The sequence below is a fragment of the Hyperolius riggenbachi genome, chromosome 5, assembly GCF_040937935.1.
Source record: "Hyperolius riggenbachi isolate aHypRig1 chromosome 5, aHypRig1.pri, whole genome shotgun sequence".
NCBI classification, from domain to species: Eukaryota; Metazoa; Chordata; class Amphibia; order Anura; family Hyperoliidae; genus Hyperolius; species Hyperolius riggenbachi.
In genome coordinates, this window is record NC_090650.1 from 55,866,558 (window position 1) to 55,892,787 (window position 26,230).

Here is a 26,230-nt window from a genome sequence, read left to right on the forward strand (position 1 = left end):
CCCCAGTTCCTCCACACTGTACCACAGCTTTCTAGTGTTTGACATGGGATCCCCTCTAAAAAGAGTCCATTCTTGATGCCTAACCCTAACATCCCCACAATCATTAACCCCCTTCTGAATATATAGCCTCTTCACTTCCCGCTAACTGAAATTTCTCCTAATCAATGCCGAATATTACCCAGTACTCCCTTACCTCGCTCAATCTGTGACACATCAACTGCATTCATTCACTGCAGTGATCTGAGTCTCTAGTGTAAACATTGTGCTATAATGGGAGCTTACGATTTGGGATGTAACTCTTTAGTGTCTAGAGCAAGTGTTAGATGTAACATAAAAATCTCATAGTAATTTTTACACTTTGCCAGAAGCAAGACCTAGTCAAACAGGAAAATCAGATTCTGCAGATTTGACCGGGAAAATGAAATAGCCTTGTGCACCAGTAAAACTGCTGCTACTGGTATATAGAACATGTCAGAGATGACATTAAGTGGTTGAAAGTACCGGTAAGTGTTAATAACAGTGACTCTGATTACTCTGACTTTTTTTTTTATATCCCTCCGACACTCACCTTCCCCCCCCCCCCCCCCATACACACACACACACACATACACGAAAACTCTTGCCAATAGCTGCAGTAAGTTCCATGTCTGTACCTAGCTGTAGCCAAATTTGACAGATATTGGTTGGATGCCAGATGCTTATGTCATGTCAGGAACAATGAGAGTGGAATGTTCATAATGAGAACTTCATAAACGTGCCAATGTAGCCATTCCGTGACAACATCTTCCTTCCTGTTGTTTTTAGGTTATTCTGGAGATCTGCTATATAAATTGTTAAGTTATCACTTTAATGTGAACGGTCTTATCAATGTTTAATGTTGCTTTATTCTATGTATAGTTTTCACGCAGCGGCACCAGCATGACTGCAACTTTGACACTGAATTAAAGGGGAACTGAAGAGAGAGGTATATGGAGGCTGTCATGTTTATTTCCTTTTAGACAATACCAGTTGCCTGGCAGCCCTGCTGATCCTCTGTCTCTAATACTATTAGTCATAGCCCCTGAACAAGCATGCAGCAGATCAGGTGTTTCAGTGGTTCAGACTTATAAGTCTGATCTGACAAGACTAGCTGCATGCTTGTTTCTGGTTTTATTCAGATACTACTGCAGAGAAATAGACTAGCAGGGCTGCCAGGCAACTGGTATTGATTAAAAGGAAATAAACATGACAGCCTCCATATACCTCTCTCTTCAGTTCCCCTTTAAGAGTAGTGTTCTCGCTTAATTTAGACTCAGGGCAGCGAGTGGTGGACGGGGGTGTTTCTGCCACAGAGCTTAAAGCGGGATTGTCACCATAAAAATCAAATTTCAACAGCATCTGGTCTGAGTGTATTAAGTGATAACGATGCTAATCCTGCATTCAAAACTTGTTCTACTGTTATGGTTTGGAGTTATCACATACCTTAGGTGCGCTGGTCCTTTAATTGCCGTCAGCTGGCACAACAGTTACATGCTGAGGGGTCTTTTTTATCTATAATCTATTCATCCTATTTCCTTTATTTCCCCCTTCTTCTAATGACATAAGACTTCGTGCACTTCCTAGTATAGACCTCAGTGGGAGGGTCTGAAGACTCTGGGAGGAGGGCGGGCAACGAATACACAATTGGCAAGAGGAGAAAAAAAGAGTGAGGGAGGAAATTATGTCAGGATTAGCTTCATTCAAAGGTAACCGAGATGGAAAGTGTCTAGAATAAGATTCTCTGCTTTTCCTTTATAAAATTCACAGGAATCATAACACGGACAGTGCAATACATCTGTTATGTAAGTAGAACTACTATTTATCTACTTATATATGTGTTTTTTATTTCTAGGTTAGCATAGGTTTCACTTGTTCTTTAAAGTAGACCTGAACTCGCAATTAAAGTGAAATTGCATTTTGTTAAAGGAAACCTGTAACTTAAAAAAGGGGCCCTTTCCACATATCCGACGAGTTTGTCAGATATGGTCTTGTGGCCCCTGTGCCATTTGTGTGTGAGTGTGACTGTACTGCACATAGGCGAGTACTGCAGTGACTCCTCAGTAAGCCAAATCCTCTGACTTTGCACGACTGCACAGGTATGACTTTAAACTCATGTGTGCAGTATGGCTTTACTTGTACACGGTAGGAGGAAAAGAAGAGACTCTGGATCCTCCAGAGGCCTCCACCTGGCCGTTCCATTGCTGAGACCCCCGAAGCTTGTGGTTGCCTGCGTAGGATGGCGTGTCCCTGCCCAGTACCATGGTCTTGGCAGAAAAAGCGGAGTCCCTTTGGCTACATGCTGCTGCGCAGTTCAGCCGAGTACCATCAGTAAATCCTTCTCAAGACGCTTTGGGAGGTGGGGGACGCATGTGCCTCTATGCTGAAACAGGGAGGAGGAGGGCGATGGAGGAAGCCTCTGAATTATCCAAAGGCAATGTACCCATTGGGGGGCACTTTTTTTGTTACAGATACTTTAACAGTTGAGCCTCTTGATAAAGCCATAAAGATTTTATTACCTGTCTCTCGTTTCTGTAACTGAAAGATTTCTAGAGTTGTGGTGTAGATCGGGCTGTCTGCTCGGTGCCAGCCTCGGGCTCCTTGCCAAGTTACGCCTCTTGGGTGAGCAGTTCAGGTCATTTCTGGAACTCGCAAGTCTCTCATCTGAACCCCCGAGCTGGCTTGATGGCTCTGAATTATTCAGCAGAGCGGTAGTTAGCATAAGAACGATCCATTTCCACCACCACTTTCCAGGAGAAGGACACAAAGTCACTCGGCAAAGCAGCATTACATTACATGGCTTTTATTTTCTCGCACAGTAATCACCGCTGTGGTCACCCCAAAGCCCTGTGTGCTAGAGTTGGTCTGATGCATAAAAGCAGGCAGATAAAACCCCCACCTGAGCAAGCTCTGAAGCTCAGTCATCCGCCTGTCTGCTGCATTTACTTATCCTAATCCTAACATTTGTATAGCGCTTTTCTCCTGTTGAACTTAAAGCGCTCAAGAGCTGCAGCCACTAAGGATATGCTCAAGGGGCCACCCTGCAGTGTTAGTAAGTGTTGCCAAGGGACTTCTTACTGAATAGGTACTGACGCTAGCCAAGATTCAAACCTGGTCTCTCGTGTCAAAGGCAGAGCCCTTAACCAGTACACTATCCAGCCACTTACTGTATATCAGACCTATACCCAGGAATGGAAGATTGCACGGAGCAGTGCGGGCTGTGGAGTCGGTACAAAAATCTTCCAACTCCGACTCCTCAGTTTATGAAACCATGACTCTGACTCCAACTCCGGGTAACCAAAATGGCTCTGACTCCTCGACTCCGACTCCTTAGTCTAATATTTAACAGGGGTGTGGATTTTGTACAAAAATCACCCGACTCCGACTCCCGACTCCGTCTCCTCAGTTTATGAAACCACAACTCCGACTCCGAGTGCCCAAAATTGCCCCGACTCCGACTCCTTGACTCCAACTCCGACTCCACAGCCCTGCTTTTCGGCACTGCTAGATTTGGGCGCTGCCGGCACCACCATAGACTATAACAGGAATCACAACTGAGCAGCGCTCAGTGAGTAATGTCGGCTCCGTCAGAAGATGGAGCCAAGGTTGCTTAAAAAAACACAACAATTCGGCCTCCAGCAATCGCTGGAAGCCAAATTATATCCTTTCCCCCACTATCCATGGGGCCTGGAGGGGGAATAGTAATTAATATGGCCCTGACTTGTGCAGAAGCAGGATCAGCCATATACCGGCTGCATCCTGTGCCCAAGTCTACCGGCGCTGATTTCAAATGTATGCAGATTGCATATTACATTATTAGCAGCACTAGTTAGCATTTTACATACTTGCTTGCAAATTTATAATGTCCCATATTTAATCCACCACTATAGGTAACATCTAAACTTGTAAGCTGCTGGCAAGTCCCCTGCAGCAGGGCTGTGGAGTCAGTACAAAAATCATCCCACTTCAACTCTGACTCCAAAGTTTATGAAACCACCGACTCACTCCAACTCCAGGTACCCAGAATTGCTTCGACTCCTTGACTCCGACTCCTTAGTCCAGTGATCTGCAAACTTGACTCTCCAACTGTTAAGGAACTACAAGTCCCACAAAGCATTTTTACCTTTATGAATCATGACTGTTGCTGTCAGACTCCTGCAATGCATTGTGGGACTTGTAGTTCTTTAAGTTTGCAGATCACTGCCTTAGTATAATTCTTATCAGAACTGTGGAGTTTGTACAAAAAAAAAATCACACTTCAGTTTATTGAAACCACCGATTCCGACTCCAGGTACCCAAAATTGCTCTGTCTCCACCTCCTTGATTCCAACTCCCTGCCCTGCGGGTACATATACCCTTCATACACAGGTTTATATGTGTGCAGGTGATCCCCTACTTTCAAACAGGCTCTGTTCCAGGAGATCTGTTTGTAAGTTTTTAAGCTGTTTGTAAGTTGAGTCATGTGTTATAAATCGTGAAAACCAGGGCTGAGGCTGAGCAATGTCTGGGTACCTGAATTCGAAGTTGTACAAAAATTCAGTCTCCAACTCCTAATAAATTTATACTGCAGTTAAAAAAAAAAATATGATACAATCAGGGCTGTGGAGGCGGTACAAAAATCATCCAACTCAGACTCCTCCGTTTATGAAACCAGTGAAGCCAACTTTGACTCCAGGTACCCAAAATGGCTCTCAGATTCCGACTCCTCGACTTCTTAGTCTAATACTTACCAGGGCTGTGCATTTGTTACAGAAATCATCTGACTCTGTCTCCAACTCTGACTTCAGGTACCCAAAATTATTATTACTAATAACTAACTTGTATATACAGTAAGAACAGTGCTTAGTCCACAAAAATGAAATAATAAACCAATCAAAAAACAGTTACTTGTGCTGCTGCAATAAAGAAGCCACCATATTTTTAAAATCCGATATAGATATTTGATTGTGACTGTATAACTAATGTATACGTAGGAATCTATTATATGGAATAAATAACAGATCTGCTGTAAGAATGAAGCCAGAGGAGTGGTTGTGTCACTAGTAGGGATGGTCAATCAGATGCTTATAATTCTGTGTTGATGCAAGTTTAAGCAAAATTTGTATGCAAATATATGCAGCTTGAAAGTGGACTTAATTATATTTTACCATTGCAGGAGTTAATTGGCCCATTTTCAAGCTGCATACATTTTCATACAAAATTTGCATAATCCTGCATCAACTCAGGATTATTTGCATGGTGAAATAACAAAACCTCTATTTTCTGGCACAAAAGGTCAGTTTTTAACCTCCCTGGTGTTCAATTTCCCCAGGATTTCTGTGCAAAAAGTGATCCGATTAATTTTCATAACCTTTATTTTCCTGTAACTTGCCAAAATGTGTCAAGCAAGGGTCTAGTATACAGTGCAGGAGAGTAATGATGTGTATGCACATCAATACTGTACACAGCATGTTTTGTATTGGCGTGTATAACGGTCAGTACCGCTAGGGAGGTTTTAAACATGTATTCATGCTACTCTATTATCACTTCTCTTGACTGTGCTGATAGTGTGGAATTTATTTTTACATTTTAGGTGTGCTTTAAGGGTTGGGACCCACAAGGGATTGAAATCGTAAATGATAAAATAATTCTAACGTTTGTATATCGCTTTTCTCCCAATAAACTCCAAGTGCTTGAGAGCTGCAGCCACTACTCTCAGTAGGCCACACTGCAGTGTTAGAAAGTCTCGCCCAAGGATTCATTTCTGAATAGGTACTGCTTTTGACTGCAGATGGAACTATAGCCACGCCCCCATCCTCTGCATTGCCATCCAACCTTGTATTGTGTTAGTGGACGGATGGTTGAAAGGGGGAGTGGGCATACCCCATGAAGCTATGCCACTGCCTGCCCATCTGAGATTCAAGCCAGGTGCTTAGATAAGGATGTGGCTACAACCCTTACAGTACCAGGACATATAAGATCATGTGGGGTCCTGATAGCTATCTACATCCACATTATCTAAAATATGCACTCAAGGGAAGCTTACAGGTTTGACACTGGGTTGCAGTAATGTCCATTTTACTTTTACTGGTAAATTTGAAATTAAGTTGTAAGAAACGTCTAGTGTTTGCAATATGTCCTGCCTATTCCTAAACCCCTATTCTATTGAGGTATGGATGTGGCAAGTATCGTAGCTGGACCTGCCTACCTTTGTATGAGATGGACCAGTAAACACAATCTCCTGGGCTTTTCAGGCTCTCCGCTCTGTTCCTAGCAGTGTTTTATTTGGTCTACCTTCCATGGCAGAGGTGTTCCCAGATAATTCCTTCCTCCCCGTTGAGCTCTGTCATGAAAATGCATAGCTGTCCTTTTGGATTTGTAATGCTTGTGGCTATTGGTATTTGCTTTCTAAATTAGTGTGACATAGACATCTTCCATTTTAGTCTATCCCCTAGCCTTAGGGCAGTTCTGTTGTTCCCTTGTGTAATGACTTCATTTCTTTTGAACATGATGTGGTAGTTATGGAAGGGAACAGGTTAACTTAAAATTACTACTCTAATAAATTGTTACTTATGCAGCAAACAAGATCAAGTGAAGACAAGTCATTAAACTGGCTTCAAAACAAAGCGTCATGAATGCCACACCTAACAGGGTACACAGCCATTCATTCCTGTGCTCCAAAAAGGCATCTAGGAGTATCCTTCAGTGACCCAATAATACATACTGTATATGAAAATGCTAATATAGGTTGTTTGTTGAGAGGTTATTTTTGTGTACTTTTTTTTTTTTTTTATACCACCTATTGAACCCAGGGCTGTGGGTCGAAATCGTGGTGTCAGAGTAATTCTTGGTTACCTGGAGTCGGTGGTTTCATGAACTGCGGAGTCGGAGTTGAAGTCGGATGTTTTTTGTACCCACTTCACAGCCCTGTAAGGTTGAGAAGTCAAGCAATTTTGGGTACCTGGAGTCAGTGGTTTTATAAACTGAGGAGTTGGAGTAGAAGTCGGATGGTTTTTGTTCGAACTTCTCAGCTCTGATTAAACCTGTATGGTTCTTAACTTGGAAAGTGCCAACACCTTAATTTTCGCCTTCTGAAAATGGACTCCTTGCATTATTCCACTAATTTCATTTGAGGGTTTTAGGAAACATGGCAGAAAGACATTTTCTTTGATTGTGTCCATAGACATGATTTGCAGGTATCTCCTGTGAGGATGTTAGGAGATATGGCGAGAAAGCATTTTCTATGTGTGGGGTAAGAGACCTGTCAGGTAGTCATCTCCTGTGAGGCTAAAGAGAGGGGTGGCAGGAAGGCATCTCATGTTATGGCAATGGGAGACAGGGCAGGAAGGCATTTCCTATGTGTGTGTTGGAGGTAAAGGTATTTAGACGTATTTCATGATGGGCTCAGGTGCCATGATTGGTAGACCTTTCCTATAAAGATTGTAGGAGACATGGTGAATAGCCATCTCGTTTCAGGCTTACAGGAAAAAGGACGAGTATTAATTTCCTAAATGTAGTTTTTCCTTCTTAAAACAAAATCTATTTGCAATAATTCAGCTGTAAGTAAGCAAATGGAGTTTTCTATTATTCCTTAGGCAGGGAACACACTTGACTGTTTCCGTGTGTGTTTTCTGCACAGAAAAACTGAGAACTCATGTTAATCAATGGGCTAGTACACACTTAATGTTTTTCGCACGCAGAAAAAAAAATGCGTGCGTTTTCCTGCACAGAAACACACTTAGGCCTCGATTCATAAAAATGAGTACCGTAGTTCAGAGACGGGTGGGAAATTACTGCCAGCAGTAAATGAGAGTTTTTGCAGTGAATTCATTAAAAAATTCAGAGTGTGAGGTGATTGTGATAGCAGTCGGTAAGTGTGTGGTGTGGTGCGGAAAGCTGTCAGTGTCATTAGCTGAGTGCACTAGTTTGCCGCTGACTTCCTAATGATAAGGTGCATGCTGGGTAGAAGTGGGCAGTTTTAGACACACGTGACTATATATATATATATATATATATATATATATATATATATATATATATATATATATATATATATATATATATATATATATATATATATATATTATTATAAATTATCTAACTGTACGATTTCTAAAAACCTGGGTGATATTACAACCACCCTTCCTTCTCTGTATCCTTAAAAGTTCCATTACATTAACCACTTTACCCCCGCCTGTACGAATTTCTCCGTCCCTTTTTCCATCCTTTAACCCCCAGGGACGGAGAAATCCGTACTTTCCGCACTCCCGCCGCTGCCCGCGCTCCCGCTCGCTCTAGCGCGCACTCCCTTGGGTAAACACGCCGCCTGCTGCTCGCCCGGAGATCAATGAACGGGAAAATCCATTCCCGTTCGTTGATCTAAGCCCGCAATGATCCGCTGCTTCTCCGCTAAGCAGCGCGATCATTGTGAAAAAAACCCCGTTCCCAGCCTCCTAGTACTTCCTTGGAGGTCGCATTAAACAGAAAGTTACTGTTGCCATCTTGTGGCCAAATAGTAAAACTACACCCTAAAGCAATTTTCACATACAAATACATTACTTATACACAAAAAATTAACTCATTACCTCCCACGCTCTTTTTTTTTTTTTTTTTTTTTTTTTTTTTGTAATTAAAAAAATAATTAAAAAATGTACAATTAAAAAAAAAATACATAAATAGTTACCTTAGGGACTGAACTTTTTAAATATTTATGTCAGGAGGGTACAACACTGTTACTTTATAATCTATGGGCTTGTAATTAGGGATGGACGCAAAACTGAAAAAAATGCACCTTTATTTCCAAATAAAATATTGGCGCCAAACATTGTAATAGGGACATAATTTAAACGGTTTTATAACCGGGACAAATGGGCAAATACATTTCATGGGTTTTAATTACAGTAGCATGCATTATTTAAAAACTATAATGGCCGAAAACTGAAAAATAATAATTTTTTTCCCCACATTTTTCCTATTTTCCCATTAAAACATATTTAGAACAAAATAATTCTTGGCATAATGTCCCACCTAAAGAAAGCCTAATTGGTGGCGGAAAAAACAAGTTATAGTTCATTTAATTGTGATAAGTAATGAAAAAGTTATAGACGAATGAATGAAAGGAGCGCTGAAAGGTGAAAATTGCTCTGGTGCTCAAGGGGTAAAACCCCTCAGTGGTGAAGTGGTTAAGTTGAAATGGCTCCATTTGTCACCTAAAATTCTACATGCGTTAAATTTCATGAATCCACTATTAACACACCATGCGGTAATTTACCGCTTGGGCGATAACGCATGTGGTAATGCTTTATAAATCAAGGCCAAAGAGGGCATTAGAAGTAATAGGGGTTAAGGTGGCTACTAACGATCCAATTTCTAGCGAAAAATCATTCAAGTGATCAAATAATTCTGATTGGAAGTGAAATTGTTCACTACACCACCAACGAACCAATCTGTGCTTCCTATCTATCCCAACTGACAAGAAAATCCAAATCTTGGTTTGACGAAAATACAATCATTTGTAATCGATTGTGCCCATCAACGGAGATGATTTACAACCAATCTGATCAGAATTTTGGATCACTCTAACTATTTTTCGCTAGAAATTGGACCGCCAGTGGCCACCTCCTTTCTGAGGGTGCTAAACATAGCAAAATGGCATCTCCTGTGAGGTTGTTGGGAGAAATGGTGGTTTGGCATTTCTTGAAATGGTGTTGGGAGACTTGGTATTTCCTATGAAGTTGTGAGGAGATGTGGCAGGTAGGCACATCTTGTGTTAGGCGTAGGTTGTTTGGAGTCACGGTGGGTAGAAATCTCCTTTAAAGGGAACCTGAAGGGAGAAGTACAGTATTTGGAGGCTGCCATATATATTTCCTTTTCAGAAATGCCAGTTGCCTGGCAACCCTGCTGCTCTATTCCCCTGCAATAGTGTTTAACACCAGGAACAAACATGTGGCTAACCCTTAACAATAATGTCAGAAACGCCTGATCTACTGCATGCTTGTTCAGGGTATGTGGCTAAAAGTATTAGATCACAAAAAGAAAGAAACAGTAGTCCCCTTCATATCTCTCATGAATATGATACTCAAGTCATAGTAGTGCAAAAAATCAGTTCCTTATATTTAAACAATGTCATAATTAAAAACAATTAAAAACAATGAGGATCCCCTGACCTCTTGCCAATTGCCATCCATAATTTCCTTCGTAATATAATACAGTATATTTGCAGATCCACTCAGTAGAAGTGGATCCCGGGTGCTCGGTGATCCTAGTCCCCAATAACATATGTTTGTTCCTCACAGGACATGGCTGTCAGTGGATTTGACTAGACAGTGATTTTTGGGCGTAATCTTTTGAGAAAGCTAAAAGTATTAGAGGCAAAGGATCAGCGGGACAGCCGGGCAACTGGTATTGCTTAAAAGGAAACAAATATAGCAACCTCTATATCCTTTCACGTCAGATGTCCTTGAAGACTGGGCACCCACTGCAGAATGCTAAATGTAATCACTTAGCTGTTTTACAAGCGTTTTGTACATCGATTTCTAGTTATTTTAATACTGCAAGACCTGCATTTCGTGATTTCCCTAATCGCAGTCGATCCTATGGGCTCATCTCCATAAACTTGCATTAGCCCAGTACTCTTGAAAACGACGGCAATCACCAGCGATTCCAATGCACGACTAAAAGCACTCTAGCAGGCCACAGCCCTGAGGGTGGTTAAAGTCATGATGGGTAGGAATCTCCTTTGAGGGCTCTTTCTGTGAAGAACAGATTACAAACCAAACATAAGTTAGAAGCTATAAAACTGGAGATGAGGAGGACCCTTCTCAGCTTATATTATAACAGAATTTTCTTCACTCAATATTTTATGACTCCTGACTGAATAATTCAGAAAATACCCAAACCCAGAGCTGAGGGAATGATGGAAAGGGTTTTTATAAATTGAAAGTAGAACTTGGAGTGGTTTCTAAAATGTACTCGCTAAAAGCAAAGTTTATACTCGCCTTGTGTCTGGCAGATTTTACTTCTTGTGTCCCAGGGCGCTCCTCCCAGCCGTCCTTGAGAGATACTGCCTTTCCTCACAGAGAAGAGGAATAAACCATAGTTCTTTTCTCAAAGGGAATTTTTTTTTTTTTTTTTTTTTTTTTTTTATCCTTTCATGTTTTAATATTTCCTAGTGAGATAAATAATGTACTTGTTCATTTAGCATGAGCTCTGCTGGCAATCAGTGGCAGGTGCACCTGGTCTGCACACAGCGATACATTGCCCCTAGTCTGACATAGTCTGCCTAATAGGTCCTGCAGGGATTTGCAGTGCGCTCGCAGTAATACATGTAGCTGAGGGCTGACATGGATGTCTCTTGATCTGCGCAGCTTTATTTTCCCCGAGCAGATGTATTATTAATTCCTGTGACAGGAATGGGCAGCCAGCGTCGATCCAGTTTTTCCAAGTTCAAGCTGAGAAAGTTCTTGTTTGATTGTCACGATACCCTTGTTAATTTGTAACTGAAGTTGTATGCTGTGCTTACCGACTACAATGACTTACAGAGGAACTGTAAACAAAATTATATAATGAATAACATTGCTTATTTTTGTATTTTTACAATATTCATTTATACATAGTTTAGTGTTTGCCTATTGTAACACCTTTCCTCTACCTGATTTACAATGTGAAATTTATCACAGGTGGTGACATGTTTAGTCCTGCCAGGTGATCTATTCGGAATGTTTGTTTACTGAGAGTTCTAAAGCCAGTAGAAAAGATCTTTCAGAATTCAAATGTGTAAACTATTTGAAACTGAAAGTTTATTAGTTGGCCCTGTGGGAGTCATTCAATCACCCCCCCCCCCCACACACCCCACCCTTCCCTTTGCATAGGTGATTATTTGGGATCTTTGTTAGGTTGAAATTAGGAGTAGTATGAGAGTTTGAGGAAAAATATCCTGGAACCAGTCTTTTAACTTAAAGTGGTATGAAACTCAACATTCACTGCTGTAAGAGATTAATTACAGCATAAAAACCCCACTAGGGAAAAAAAAAGTACCAGAATGGCCTTCAAACAATTAAACACGTATTTTCTTCTTCAGTGTGAAGCTTTGCATGCTTTGCTGAGGAAGTGATTACTTGGTGTCTTGTTTGTTTCCTTATCCGCTACAATTGGTCAACATTCCTGGCAGTGCTTTATCTCAGCTGCAAGTTTCACAGAAGCTGGAAAAGGAGAGAAATGGTCACTAGATAGTTTATAATATAAATGCAGCAGTTATGCAATAAATGTAATCCCAGCTTTCAGAACAGCAAAATTGTACTGTGGGAACTTGTAAACATATGAAATTACTTGTACACAAAGGCAAATATGAAAAATGTATGAGTAATAAGTAGGAAATCCTGCTTCAAATTATACTTCAAGGGTACCTGAGATGAGCCCAAACATTTTTATACATACCTGGGGCTTTCCTCTAGCTCCCTTAAGGCTGATTGGTCCCTCCAGGGCTGTGGAGTCTGGAGTTGGATTCGGAGCAATTTTGAGTACCTCGAGTCGCAGTCGGTGGTTTCATGAACTAAGAAGTCGGAGTCAGATGATTTTTTTTTGTACCAAATTCACAGCACTGGTAAGTATTAGACTAAGGAGTCGGTGTCTTGGAGTCAGAGCCATTTTGGGTACCTGGAGTCTGAGTTTGAGTCGGTGGTTTCATAACTGAGGAGTGGGAGTCAGATGATTTTTGTACTGACTCCACAGTCCTTGGTCCCTCGCCGTCCTCCTTCGCCGACTGGATCCTCTGCTATGGGTCCCTGGTTAGGGCTGGTTTCCCCTATCCAGTGTTCATCTTGCAGGACACACGCCTAGTATCCCCACTAGGGATGGTCGGAAATGCCAATTTCCAATTCCGCAGTAAATCCACACTCCGCCATTGCTAATTACCGATTCCGCTTTCCGCTACCAATTTCCGCATTCTGATGCGAAATTTCCGTCGGAAATCGCGGAAATTCTGCCCGACTTTAACATCAAGTTTTCTCAAAAATTATAAGGTCTTTTTGAAAACTTTTTTTGCATCTTGTTCACAAGATTCAGTTTAATAAACCCTGAAAATTTGGTGTTTCTAGGACTTCTAGGACTTACGGGGGCTTACGGGGGCTTTGCTATTAACCGCTAAAGCCAGCGGATTTTTACTGTAATGTGAAATGCAGAAAATAGGCAGATGCAGGGTTTATTAAACTGAATCTTGTGAACAAGAAGCAAAAAAAGTTTTCAAAAAGACCTTATAGTTTTCGAGAAAATCGATATTAAAGTCGGCGGAAATTACCACGGTTTCCGGCGGAAATCCGCCTACCGTGCTTGCATTACTGATTTCCGCATTCCGATGCAGAAATGCAATTTCCGATCGGAATTTCGTAAATTGCATTTCCGCGGAACCCGAATGAGCATCCCTAATCCCCACCCGACTTTCCTGTGTAGATTTGCGCCACATTTGGGCCTAATCGGAAATGGGCCCTAACTCCCTTGTTCATATGTGCACATAAGGCTGGTCTGTACTGTGTTCTCGTTATCATAGTTACAAATGTAATTACTAATATACAAAATATAGAAAAAAGGCGTCTTTTTATCTCCCGTGCATAACTTTCAGACTGATGGTAAAACCCCATGTAGGGGATGCTAAAAATGCACCATCTTCTCTCTGCAGTACTTGTGAAGGAAGATAAAACTCTGTGGTGCATAAACATGAGTGCAAACTGTACTCCAAACAGTATTGTTGCCATGGTTGCAAAGGGGTAATTGTGCTTTCAGGTTGTACATTTGTAGTATTTTCTTTTTTCTCAATAAATAAAAATGACAGAAGAGCTTGTATCGCACTCAGGGCAATGGAGTTAGTCGAGAAGTCGGAGCAATTTTGGGTACCTGTAGTTTGAGTTGGTGGTTTCATAAACTGAGGAGTCTGAGTTGGATGATTTTTGTACCAACTCCACAGCCCTGATCACACTGACCAGTGCTGTATAGCTCTATCTGGACTCTCGAATGGGGTGCAGTGGGCATAACTGGCAACTTCCCATCCTTGCAGTGTTTATACAGGTAGAGAAATTGATCTGGGAATCGTGCCTCCGCTCCGCCACCTCTCACTGTTGAGCGCTTTCATATTTTTATTCAGTATGTGCTGTAATTCAGCAGCATGCAGTTTCTCTGTGACAGATTACCTGCTCTTTCCTAGGAGTGTAATTATTTTGATTGTACTTCTATGACAGCACTATATATAGTCGGTGCCATGGTTACAATGTGCATTCATGCAAAACTGGTTGCACTGTGCGAATTAATAAACCCTCCACCTTTCACCGGCTTTTTTTGAAAGTGTTATTTGTGTTCAGCTGACTGACAGCTTTCCCTCAGAACTCTCTCGGAGCTTTGGAAGAGGCAGTAGTACATCATTATTCTCCTCATCAGTCAGTATGACAAATAAGTTTCTTATGCTGCTCTGCACAGGAAGTCTGTGAAACCTCTCTGGGCAAATCCTGAAGTATTACTTGCTTGAGGAGACGTTATGCCCCCAGCTCTCCTCTTCTCTGCCTTGGATTCCTCTTCTCCTTGGTTATGGGTGTTTAGAATTGTACACTCTGCAGCGGACACCTTGCTTATTATTAGATAACTGTCCTACCAGACAGAGCGGCTCCTATTACCATCCTACAGTTGGGAGAATAGTTGGGTTATGGTATTCATGCAGGGGCGGCGCTAACATAGGGGCAACCTGGGCAATTGCCCCAGGGCCCCAAACAGGCTACAGCCCCCCCAGGTTACCCCCTCCAACCTAACTAGGGCCCCCTGCAGAGTCTTTGGCAAAGTAGCATCTCAGAAGACTCAGCGGGTGCGCTCCTCTGTCAGTCCGTGACTCAATGTGCTCTCCCACCTTCACAGGGGCGCTTCTCTTTCGTGACTCGTCACATATTATTACGGAATAACATGCCATGGGTCACAGATTTCTTTTTTTTTTTTTTAAGTTTCTTTTTATTTCGTTTTTTTTTAGAAACCTACAATCAGAACAACAGTCCCCAAAACAGAAAGGGAATTTTAAACCAATATGAGTTAGAAGAAGCTTACAGTAAGACCACTGTGAATACAAATTGTTGTACATAGAAAGCAGTGAATATAACTGCATCCCATTGCAAAAGTACAGTATCATAAATTACAGTGCATCTACTGAGTGCGCAGATATGAACCATTCTTAATACATTGTTGCTCCCATTCCCTTCCCCTCCCCCGAATGATATAAGCAGAGTATAAAGGCTGTTCCTTCAAATGCACATTTTAGGATGGTCTAGGGTTTATACAATTGATTGTACTTCCAGATTGTACAAAAAGTGAGAAAACCCATTCCCCCTTGTCAAATTTCGTGTATTATTTAGTCTGAGGTTATTCTATCACGATTCTTAGTCCATACACCCCAAACTTTTTGGAATTTGGTGGGACAATGTATGCTGCCTTGTATAAGTGCAGAGATGAATTAAGGGTCCCATACACTGAGCCGATTAGCGGCCGCTCGATTAAAATAGATCGATCGCAAATCGATTGACCAATCGATCGATTTGCAGCCGATTTCAATCGATCTTACATGCTGGAAAATCTAGTTCGATCTGTTGAGATTGCTTATTATTTTGCATTGGGCCTAATGGAAAACTGATGGCAAATACATGCCATCAGATCGGTTTTCAATAGATTTCATACTGAAATCTATTGGAAATCTGTTCCTAGTAAAAAATGTTCCTAAACACATCAGATAGATCAGAAATCTATCTTATGCTCTATCTGCTGCTAATCTTATGAGTGTATGGCCACCTTTAATAAGATTTTTCCAAAACGGGATTGTTGGCGGGTCCTGCTGCTTCCAATGCAGCAGCATTGATTTCCTGTAATAAAACAGCAGGAGACCCAATAGCACTCTTTGGGCTCTAGTTGGGGCTAAGGCTGTTACCTCTCCGAGAAGACAGTGGAGAGGTTCAGGAGAAACCCTTAGTTTAGTTAATTGTGAGATATATTTACGTATTTCCTCCCATTTTGAGACTATCGCAGGACAAAGCCAAAAAATTTGATCAAAATTTGCCAAGTCAACCCCACATCTCCAGCATCTGGAGCCCTCCGAAGATCGAAAGTCTGGAGGGTGTCATATAGGCTCTATGAATTATTTTAAATTGGATCAATTTGTCTTTCGAGGCTATTAAGTATTCGAATGGTTTTATGAGAATGTTTTCCCAATCCTCATCATCCATGGTAGGAATTAAACCAGTCCATGGCTGCATGTAGATCGTGGAATGGGGTTCTGTAAGCAATATAATGTGTTGATATACAGAGGAGAGAGCTTTTTTTAGATTCTCGTTGCAGAGAATATCTTCTAATTCAGAGCTCTGTAGACTAATCCGGACCTCGCTGTACCGGGACTGAAATGCATGTCTCAGTTGGAGATGGCGAAAGAAGTAGTTATTAGGCAATAAGAAGTTTTCTTTAAGATTGTCAAAAGTAGTGAGAGTACTGTTAGAAATAATGTGTCTCACCTGAGAGATGCCTTTCCTTATCCAAACAGGGTCTCGAATAGTATAAAATTGTCCGAGTGTGGGGTTGTTCCAGATAGGGGTGTTGGGAGATACTCTGTTGATTGGGGCTTTGTACCAAGAGTGTACTGTGTTCCAGGCCTCGATTATAACTTTCATATTTGATGTTAGAGGGTAGGGTGCTTTTATACCCCTGTAGAGGATCTGAGCGAGAGCTTCGAACGACCCCAAGCACGCCGCCTCCAGTACCGTAGATGAGTTAGAGTGATCCTGAGGGAGCCACCATTGAGCAGTCACCAATTGACTAGCTAAGAAATATTTGTAAAAGTTAGAGAAGGCAAGCCCTCCCTCTGTCCATGGCCTCTGTAACTTCCTTAAACTAATTCAGGGAGTTTTGTTATCCCAAATAAAGCTGCACATTAATGAGTTGACTTGTGCAAAGTAGTTTTTGTTTGGTCGTATAGGGGAGTTTCTGAATAGATATGTATATTTAGGTAATAACTTCATTTTAATTAAGTTGATTCTGCCTGCAAGAGATAAAGGGAGACATTTCCAACTGGTCAGTTTGTTTGGTTTCCTGAAGTAAAAGCAAGAAGTTTTAAATCAGGATGATACCATTTATTGGCTAACTACAAATGAATAAGAATAAACAAGCTTTCGGCCTTGCAGCCTTCGTCAGGTTTACATCCTGTTAGTTTGCAAGCTGGTGGTACAGACAGCTTATATACATGCAACATCAAAAGGAAAAACAGATATTTTTTTCAAGCATAAATACATCATTAAGATGCCTTAATACAAACAGACCATCTAAATGGGGTAAAATAAGGATCCTTGTTTACTTTATTGCTCACAGACCTGGTATTAGGATTGACCCAGAGGTATCGTAAATTCTTAGTTCACAAGTTCAGCTAGGGTGGCTGAGACAGTTCATGTATCATCAATCTCATACCAATATAGAAAGTTGTTGTCCTTATTCAGACCCTTCTGCACAGCTTTGAAACAATTTATAAATTTTGTTTCTGCTATTAATCGGTCATTTGACGTTTTGAAGCCGCCCTTCAGGGCAGTGACACGAAGATCATCCATGCTGTGTCCGTTGGACCGAAAGTGTGTAGCAACTGGGAGTCCAGATTTGGTATCATTAATAGTGTGCCTGTGTCCATTCATACGTTTGCGCAGAGTTTGTCCAGTTTCTCCCACGTACATAACATTGGGGCATTTAGCACACATGATCAGATATACCAGATTGGTGGACCCACAAGAAAATTTACCTTGTATTCTGTACTCCTGTTGTGAACCTGGTATCGTTACCCTGTCAGTGGAGTAAATGTGTCTGCAGGTCCCACATATTTTTTGTCGGCAGGGTGACGTTCCGTTTTGTTGAGGCCTATTCAAAGAGCTCCTGACAATCATCTGTTTTAGATTGTGTGGTTGCCGATATGACAAGAGTGGAGGTTTAGGGAATATCGTTCTCAGTCTGTGATCCTTGTGTAAAATGGGATGAAGTTCCTTAGCAATCCTCCTTAAGATTTCCAGGTGTGGGTTGTAGGTGACAACCAAAGGGACACGTTCCTCTTTCTGGTTTTGCTTATATTTCAGGAGTTCAGTCCTGGGGATGTTGCTGGCTTTCCTGATTTGGGCCTCAGCCATGGGAGGACTGTAACCTTGTTTAATGAAAGTGTTCTTAAGGTGATCCAGGTGCTTGTCTCTGTCCATCCTGTCAGAACAAATCCGGTTGTACCTTATAGCTTGGCTGTAAATTATAGAGTTCTTAATGTGTAAGGGGAGGAGGTTATGCTGGTAAAAGTCCAAAGTATTATGGGTTATCCAAAGCCCCAAGTATTTAAACTTGCTAACTGAATCTAATGGTGTATGAAGCTGGGAATTCTGAGTAAGAGGAAGTATCTTTAATTTACTCCAGTTAACACATAATCCCGACAGTGGAGAAAAGGAATTGAATATGTCAAGTACTCCATTTATGGAATTGTTAGTCTTTCAGATATAGCACCATATCATCTGCATAAAGGTATACCCTCTCCTCCAGCCCTCCTACACGAAAGCCCCTCATAGAGTTGTTGGCATATTGCCACTGCTATAGGTTCGATTGCTATCACGAAGAGGGCTGGAGAGAGAGGGCACCCCTGCCTAGTGCCCCTTTGTAGGTGAATATCCTCAGATAACATTTGGCCGATTTGGATGTTTGATTTTGGATTACTATATAGCATTTTTAGTCCAGAAATAAATTTGGGACCAAATCCAAATTTGGCCAGGGTCAACCAAAGATACTTCCACTCCATGGAGTCGAAAGCTTCCTGTATGTCAAGAAATGCGAGTGCTCGTGGTACCTCAGTCTCAGGAGACAATTGGATATGTGTGTGTATCCGGCGTAAATTGATATCTGTTGTCTTCTGAGGCATGAATCCTGTTTGGTCAGGGTCAGTTATATTAGTAATGGATTTATTTACTCAGGTGGAAAGTATTTTGGTGAGAAATTTTTGGTCATTATTTAGATGGGAGATTGGGCAATAGGAGCTACATTCGATGGTAATCTTATCTGGTTTAGGCATAAGGATTACATGTGCCTGAGAAAAGGTCTCTAGAAAACAGCGAAAGCCAGACCATGATTGTATAGTTTGGTTAAAGATGGGGCCAAAATTCTGATATATCTTTTATAAAATTCGATGGGGATCCCCTCTGGGCCTGGGGATTTTTTAGAGGGGAAAGATAGTTACTTCCAGTACTTCGTCTTCTGTAATGTCGTTGTCAAGGGTTTGGGAAGTCTCCTCATCTAGTGTCTGGGTCTCTAGTTGGGATAAGAGGTTGGAGGTTTGTGCATCTTCGCCATTGAATTTAGAAGCATACAGATCTGAGTAGTAACAATGGAATTGCATTAAAATCTCAGGCGGATTTGCAATAATAGCTCCTGAGTCAAGTCTAATCTCAGGGATATTTGAATGTTCAGAGGGGTTACGGGCTATGTTTGCTAACAGCTTCACATTTGTATCACCCTGCTCAAAGGTAGCTTGCTGCCATTCTATGAGAGAGGTTTTAGTTAAGTCAGTCATATGTAAATTTAGCAATATTTTGCATTGCAACATTTCACTATAAGTATTGTCATCGGGGTAGCTGCATAAGCACTGGTGGCTCGCTCTTCGCTGTCAACTAGTTTCACTAGAGTTAATTCATATTCTTTTCTACGGGCCAAAATTTGATTAATATATTCCCCAAGAATTGTGGCCTTAAAAGCATCCCAGGTGATTTGTGATGAGGCAGTTCCTGTATTAGTATCCCAATAGTTTTGAATGGAACTAGAGATTGCATCTCCTATGTCCTTATCCTGTATCCACTTGGGGTGAAGCTTCCAGAGGGCTTTATTCTTATAAGCACCAAAAGAACGGGAGATTTCAAGAGGTGCATGGTCAGAAAGTCCACTGGGCAAATATTGAGCTGATTGTATATGCGATAATAGTTCAGCATCCCCAAATGCTAGATCTATTCTCGCAGCTGATTTATGTGTAGATGAGAAGTGGGTAAAGGCAGTTTTCGCTTTGTTTTTCCATCTCCGTATCTCTGTAAAGCCGCATCTACACGCGTAGATGCGACGCCGATGTTGCTTATCAATCGAGCTGCTGATAAGATCCGACAGGACGGATCTTTCCACCGCCGATTCCCTGCTCGCTCCGCGCGAGGGTACAATGGCAGGGAATCGAGCGGAAGATAAGCGGTGCGGCGTGGGGACGAGCGGGAATCGAGCAGGTATTGATTCAAGCGCACGCGCGGCGAGCGGGGATGCAGAAGAGGCGATCCGGCGGCTAATCGAGCCGCCGGATCGCCGCCTCATCTACACGTGTAGATGAGGCTTAAGGGACATAGCATCTGCCCATTGGACTAAGTCAGAACTAGCCATTCTAGGCTAAAAAAGCAATATTATTAATTACATTATTTTCAGTACAGTTCCTCTTTAAAGCAAATCAGTAATGTTGTTCTGTCACACAACGACAATAAAGTGCTTGAATTTAGTGAAGGTAAAGTCAGATACTTACCTGTGGAGAGGGAAGGCTCTGTATAGGAGCCTTCCCATTCCTCCCTCTGTGTCCTGGTTTCAGTGATGTCACCACCGTTCACACACGATACAATAAAATGATCCGATTTTACGGCAATTCAATATATATGATCGGATCTCCCGAAAAAAAACGAACGTTTCTTTTTGGTTCAACTGAAATATCCGATCACATTTCCCGTTTTTGTTCCGAATTTTATAGATCCGGAATGCTGGAAATTTTTCTAAAGATTGTATGGTGTGTGTTAGATTTTCTGTTTATTAATTTACACCCCCTAACAATTTTCTCAGAGTTTCCAATAATTTTTACAATAATTGGGGAAAAATTGAACACAGGTGGGTGGTACATTGGTCATGTTTTTGAAATGTTACAATCAGTCAGAAAAAATGATTGCAATTCTTAAATTGAACAGATATTTAAAAATTGTATAGTGTGTGGCAAGCTTTAAAAGGATCTCATTATAGTAAAACTCTGAATAGTATACTCAGTCCTCAGGTCCCAGCTATACACCTGTATAAATATATAATATATGACCAATTATGATATATTAAACTTCTAATATAGTAAACTACTTTTCCTGGCCCCTTTTAGCTTACTATAAAGGGATTCTACTGTATGTACCCAACACACCTGTAATTGGCTGGTGCAACATTGTATTTGCCTAGCAACACTTGGCAGAGACCTGAACCGACCAATCAGGTATCACCTAGACCTAGCTGACTCAGTCTTTTCCTGTACAGAGGGCTGCAGCCAATCAACAAGGCCCTTACCTCAGAGAGGGAAAGTATGAATTTTACCTCATAAGGGGAAAGGAATTACCTCAGGCAGGATTACCACAGACCCATGGAGAGCCTGCTATTACCCTCAGGTAGGATTACCACAGACCCATGGAGAGCCTGCTATTACTTCAGACAGGATTACCACAGACTCATGGAGAGCCTGCTCTTACCTCAGGCAGGATTGCCACAGACCCATGTAGAGCCTGCTATTACCTCAGATATGATTGCCACAGACCCATGTAGAGCCTGCTATTACCTCAGATAGGATTGCCACAGACCCATGTAGAGCCTGCTATTACCTCAGGCAGGATTACCACAGACCCATGTAGAGCCTGCTATTACCTCAGATATGATTGCCACAGACCCATGGAGAGCCTGCTATCACCTCAGGCAGGATTACCGTAGAGCCTGCTCTTACCTCAGGCAGGATTTCCACAGAACCATGGAGAGCCTGTTTTATACTATACGGCCCTTTTCATTCCGAAGGGTTCTTGGAGGTGTATTTGACCAGTTAGTTAAATAGCTCTAGCAGGGATGACAGCGCTGCAATGAAGGGACTAAGAGGGGACAGGGAAGGCTCAGAAGGATCCATAGGCAAGTATCTGACTTTTTTTTTTTTTTTTTTCCTTTTTTTTATTTACTTCAGTTTAAAGGACAACTGTAGTGAGAAGAATATGGAGGCTGCCATATTTATTTCCTTTTGGGCAATACCAGTTGCCTGGCAGCCCTACGGGTCTACTTGGCTGCAGTAGTGTCTGAACCACACCAGAAACAAGCATGCAGCTAATATTGTCAGATCTGACTAATGTCAGAAACACGTGACCTGCTGAATGCTTGTTCAGGGTCTATGGCTAAACGTATTAGTCAGAGGATCAGCAGGGTGCCAGGTAACTGATATTGCTTAAAAGGAAATAAATATAGCAACCTCCATATCCCTCTCACCTCAGGTTCTCTTTAACTATCATATGAAACTATATACCATGAGGCTGCCTTCAGTGAACTATGTCGCTCTCCTCCCTGCGTTCCCTTGTGACGGACAGGGCAGTGGGTTTAGACTGGCTACAGAGGAATTGATGCAGCGCTATAATTTTTTTTTTTTATTTATTTTACAAAAACCTGTTTTGTTTATTTTTAACAACTTTTGTATGCATAATTAATTTAAATTAATTTTTTCTGAAATGCATATACCAAAACTGCACCTGGAACCAATACTAAGACTCCGTAACAAAAATTGCATCCTGTTTTTTATCATCCTACAAGTTGCAAAAGCTATTCTAATGTGTTCTGGCTTACTGCAGCACATTCTACTGTCACCATCTCTGTAATAAATCAACTTATCTCTCTCTTGTCAGACTTGTCAGCCTGTGTCTGGAAGGCTGCCAAGTTCTTCAGTGTTGTGGTTCTGTGATGCATCTCCCCCCTCCAGGCCCCTCTCTGCACACTGCCTGTGTATTATTTAGATTAGGGTAGCTTCTCTCTTCTCTCTTATCTTTTACAAGCTGGATAAATCCTCCTCTGAGCTGGCTGGGCTTTCACATACTGAGGAATTACATACAGGCAGAGCTGTCTGCACTCTTCCACTGAAGTGTCAGGCTGTTTCTTCCTGCAGATAGCTGCAGGGGGAAAGAAACACACAAATTATCTCTTGAGATTCAAAAGGAAGGGTGTATACAGCCTGCTTGTGTATGGATGTATATTCTATGTGTGGACATACTGTACATCAACCTACTTCCTGTTTTGGTGGCTGTCACGGACGGTTGCGGGGCCGCAGGCGCGTCTTGTAACCGCCCGTGAAGAAAAGCGATCGCACTCGATTCTCTGCATCGATTGCGCTTCAAATCGATACAATCTGGGTTGAGTGTGTAGGGGCAGCTGAAGTCTTCTCTCAGCAGAGAGATAGCACCAGCCCAAGTGCTGGATGGCTCTTTTGATATGCTAATGAGCCTGGGCCCAGAGAGTCCCTGGCTTCAAGCTGTGCTGATGGCCCATCCATCAGGTATAGACCATGAGGGCCCTTTTCCACCAGCTGAATCGCAAAACCGCAAACCGCTAGCGATTTTACAATCGCTACGGTTTGCTTTTTAACATAGGAATCGCGGTAGGTCATTTCCACTACCGCGATTCGCTTTTGTCGGGGACGCGAACGCGCGGCGGAGCGATAATTGCCACGATTTTGCTATGCAGTGCATAGCATAGCAAAATCGCGGCCGCAAACGTCGGGGGAATCGCCGGTTTTGCGATTCAGCAATCGCTAGCGTTCAGCATGAACGCTAGCGATTGCAGGTGGAAAAGGGCCCTGACAGAAGCAATCTAGTTGGGAGAAAAGCCAGACCCTCCGGCTCCCTCCCAGCAGGGGAGCTGACACCTAGCTAGCTGCCCCAAACTTCAAAGAGCCTTTGCCTGGGAATGACCTGCTATCAATCCCAGGGGTATCTCATATTCCATAAACTGCTATATGTATCATATTTTCTGTGTTGCCAGGCTGGCAGACCCTCCAAACTAACAGAGCATGCTTGGCCCTATCTGGTGCTGGTTCTGAAGAAATTTCAGACCATTCTGAGGGAAAGACTGCCAGTTAGGCAGTTCGAAAGTGCCCTGCTGATACCACAAGGGTCCCACCCCTCATGTTTGGTATCAGGCTGCTGGGTACATCGAGGCAGACCTAAAAATATTAGTAAATCTGCCCTGACCTGTACGGTTCTGTGAGATAGAGCCCATATATGGTTAAGGTATGATTTCGGGTTCCCAGGACAAGGGGAGGACTCATCTCATGTTCTAAGGGGGTGTGTGGCTCCCCGCCCTCACTCCCTCCTACTGAATCAGGGGCATAAGAATGGCAGAGGAGCCAAACTCAGTGTCCTCCACCCTGAAAACATCTTGAACTCATCGGTGCCAGCTTGAGGATATGCTGGCATCCACCTGGTCTGAACTCTGAACTTTGATTGAAACCCAGAACTCTGATTTTTCCCACAAAAAGGACATCTTTCCAGGAACTAAGTATTTTTCTCCCTTCTTTTTTTTTTTTTTTTTTTTACTATTAAAGTTTATTAACAGATCAATGAACATAAAGGATGCTTTAACAATAATCTATAAGCGTTAGCGAATAGATCCAAAGTGAGAACTGTAACATGAATCTATACATTTGTTCATTATTTTCATCAGCTCTTGATAACAGACTGTCAGTGTTAAGTATATCATGTCTTAGCGTATTGAGGTATTCTTGAGTGTAGGAAAGCTTAAAAACAAATAAAGGGCAGTTGCAATTGACAGCTTGTATGCAGCATAAGGTAATAGCATATGAGTGGTCACAAGTATCATAAAGCATTAGCCTGTGACAGGACGGTCATAGTTCGGTCTTCCTTCAACTCTGGGTAATAGGTGAGACTAGTAGGAAATTCTAATATCAGAGCTTCTAGAGGGGTTAAAATATAGCGGGGTAAGCAATTTTGTAAAGAGCAGTGAGTATTTGAGGCCAAGTATTATTGACCCATTAGGAGTTTATATTTTTGGGAGACTTGAAATTCGCTCCATAAGGCCCACGTGTAATTGAAGCGATCCATTTTATCAGAGGCACAAGCAATAATCCTCTCCATAGACTCCACAGACTCAACCCTTCCAATCCAATCCTTAACTGAAGGAATATTTGTTTGTTTCCAGAAGGTGGGAATAAGCGCTCTTGCTGCGTTGAGCAGGTGGATTGTAAGTGATTTTTTGTAGGATTTGGTTGGGCCTGGGGTGTCATGGAGGAGAAGTGAAGCAGGTATAAAATCTACCTTTTCCCAGGTTATTTCTTCAATTAGTGAGTGAATCTGTGTCCAAAACCTCTTGATGTTTGGACATTCCCAAAAGATATGTAGGAGTGAACCCTCTTCTTTTATTTTTTATACTGGCTATTACTGTTTTAATAATTGTTGATTTTAATAATTGTCTGTATATATTAATTATTTATATTGCGTGAATAAACGACTTTCTCCAAGTCATTCACTGTCCGCTACCCTGCTTATCAGCACACACAAAACTGATCCCGGGTCTCTGAAGATACGCTACTGTTTGTTTGTTGTTGGCTAGACAGAATACCGTGTGTTTAACCGTTTTATTCGCAGGACTAGTCAGTTAGTAAATCGGGTCCACTGGCCCATACCAGTGGTGGTGGCAGATACCGCGGAATCGTGTGTACGTTGTAATTACCCGTGTCTCACAGGCCCCCTTCTGGGTTGTCTGCGGCTAATTCTTAACGGTTCCTGCTCATTGACTGCGACCAGAGTTCGCACGATCTGTGCGCTGGCACCGTTTAGAAGGCTAAGTGTGGTCAGACCACTAGGGCTCCTGTGACAGTGGCCACTTTGTTTGTTTATAAACACACTTTTTAAAACTGTTTTTTACCACTTTTAATGCGGCGAGGAGCGGCGAAATTGTGACAGAGGGTAATAGGAGATGTCCCCTAACGCACTGGTATGTTTACTTTTGTGTGATTTTAACAATACAGATTCTCTTTAAGTGGTGATTAAGAGCTTGTATCTTTAGAAGCAGGTCAGCTATGCCAGTTCCGGGGGCTCCCATATTTATATTCTGACAGGTTCCCTTTCAGTACAGCAGAGCGAGGTGGAGCCTGGCAGCAGCGTTCTGTGTTCAGCTGTGTGATTAGCGGCTGCTGGTGCCAGGTTTGCACGCTGCTACGAGCTGGCGCTGATGCCAGGTGACGTCTCCTGTGGGCAGAGGCTGGCGCAGGGCTCTGCAGGTGACTGTTCATCGGCTGCATGCTTGAAAAGCTTCCAAAGCAGCACAGGATTTCTGTGATCACTTACATGCCAGGGCTGATATTTAGTCAGTAGAGATCAGGGGAGGGTTGTGTTCTCCCTAAGCCTGCACCTCAGAT

General features: G+C 42.2%; 1 protein-coding gene across 4 annotated transcripts in view; it reads left to right on the top strand.

The window, feature by feature from the left end:
- MPP7 (MAGUK p55 scaffold protein 7) overlaps positions 1 to 26,230 on the top strand; it is a 508,595-nt gene that overhangs the window by 49,770 nt on the left and 432,595 nt on the right. Inside the window, exon 1 of one of the 4 annotated variants that reach the window (XM_068235722.1) lies at positions 21,362 to 21,443. The exons of the other annotated variants lie outside the window; for them this stretch is intronic. The gene's annotated coding sequence lies outside the window, so the exon portion shown is untranslated. Of the gene's footprint in view, positions 1 to 21,361; positions 21,444 to 26,230 lie in introns of those variants that run through there. 4 annotated transcript variants of the gene reach the window in all.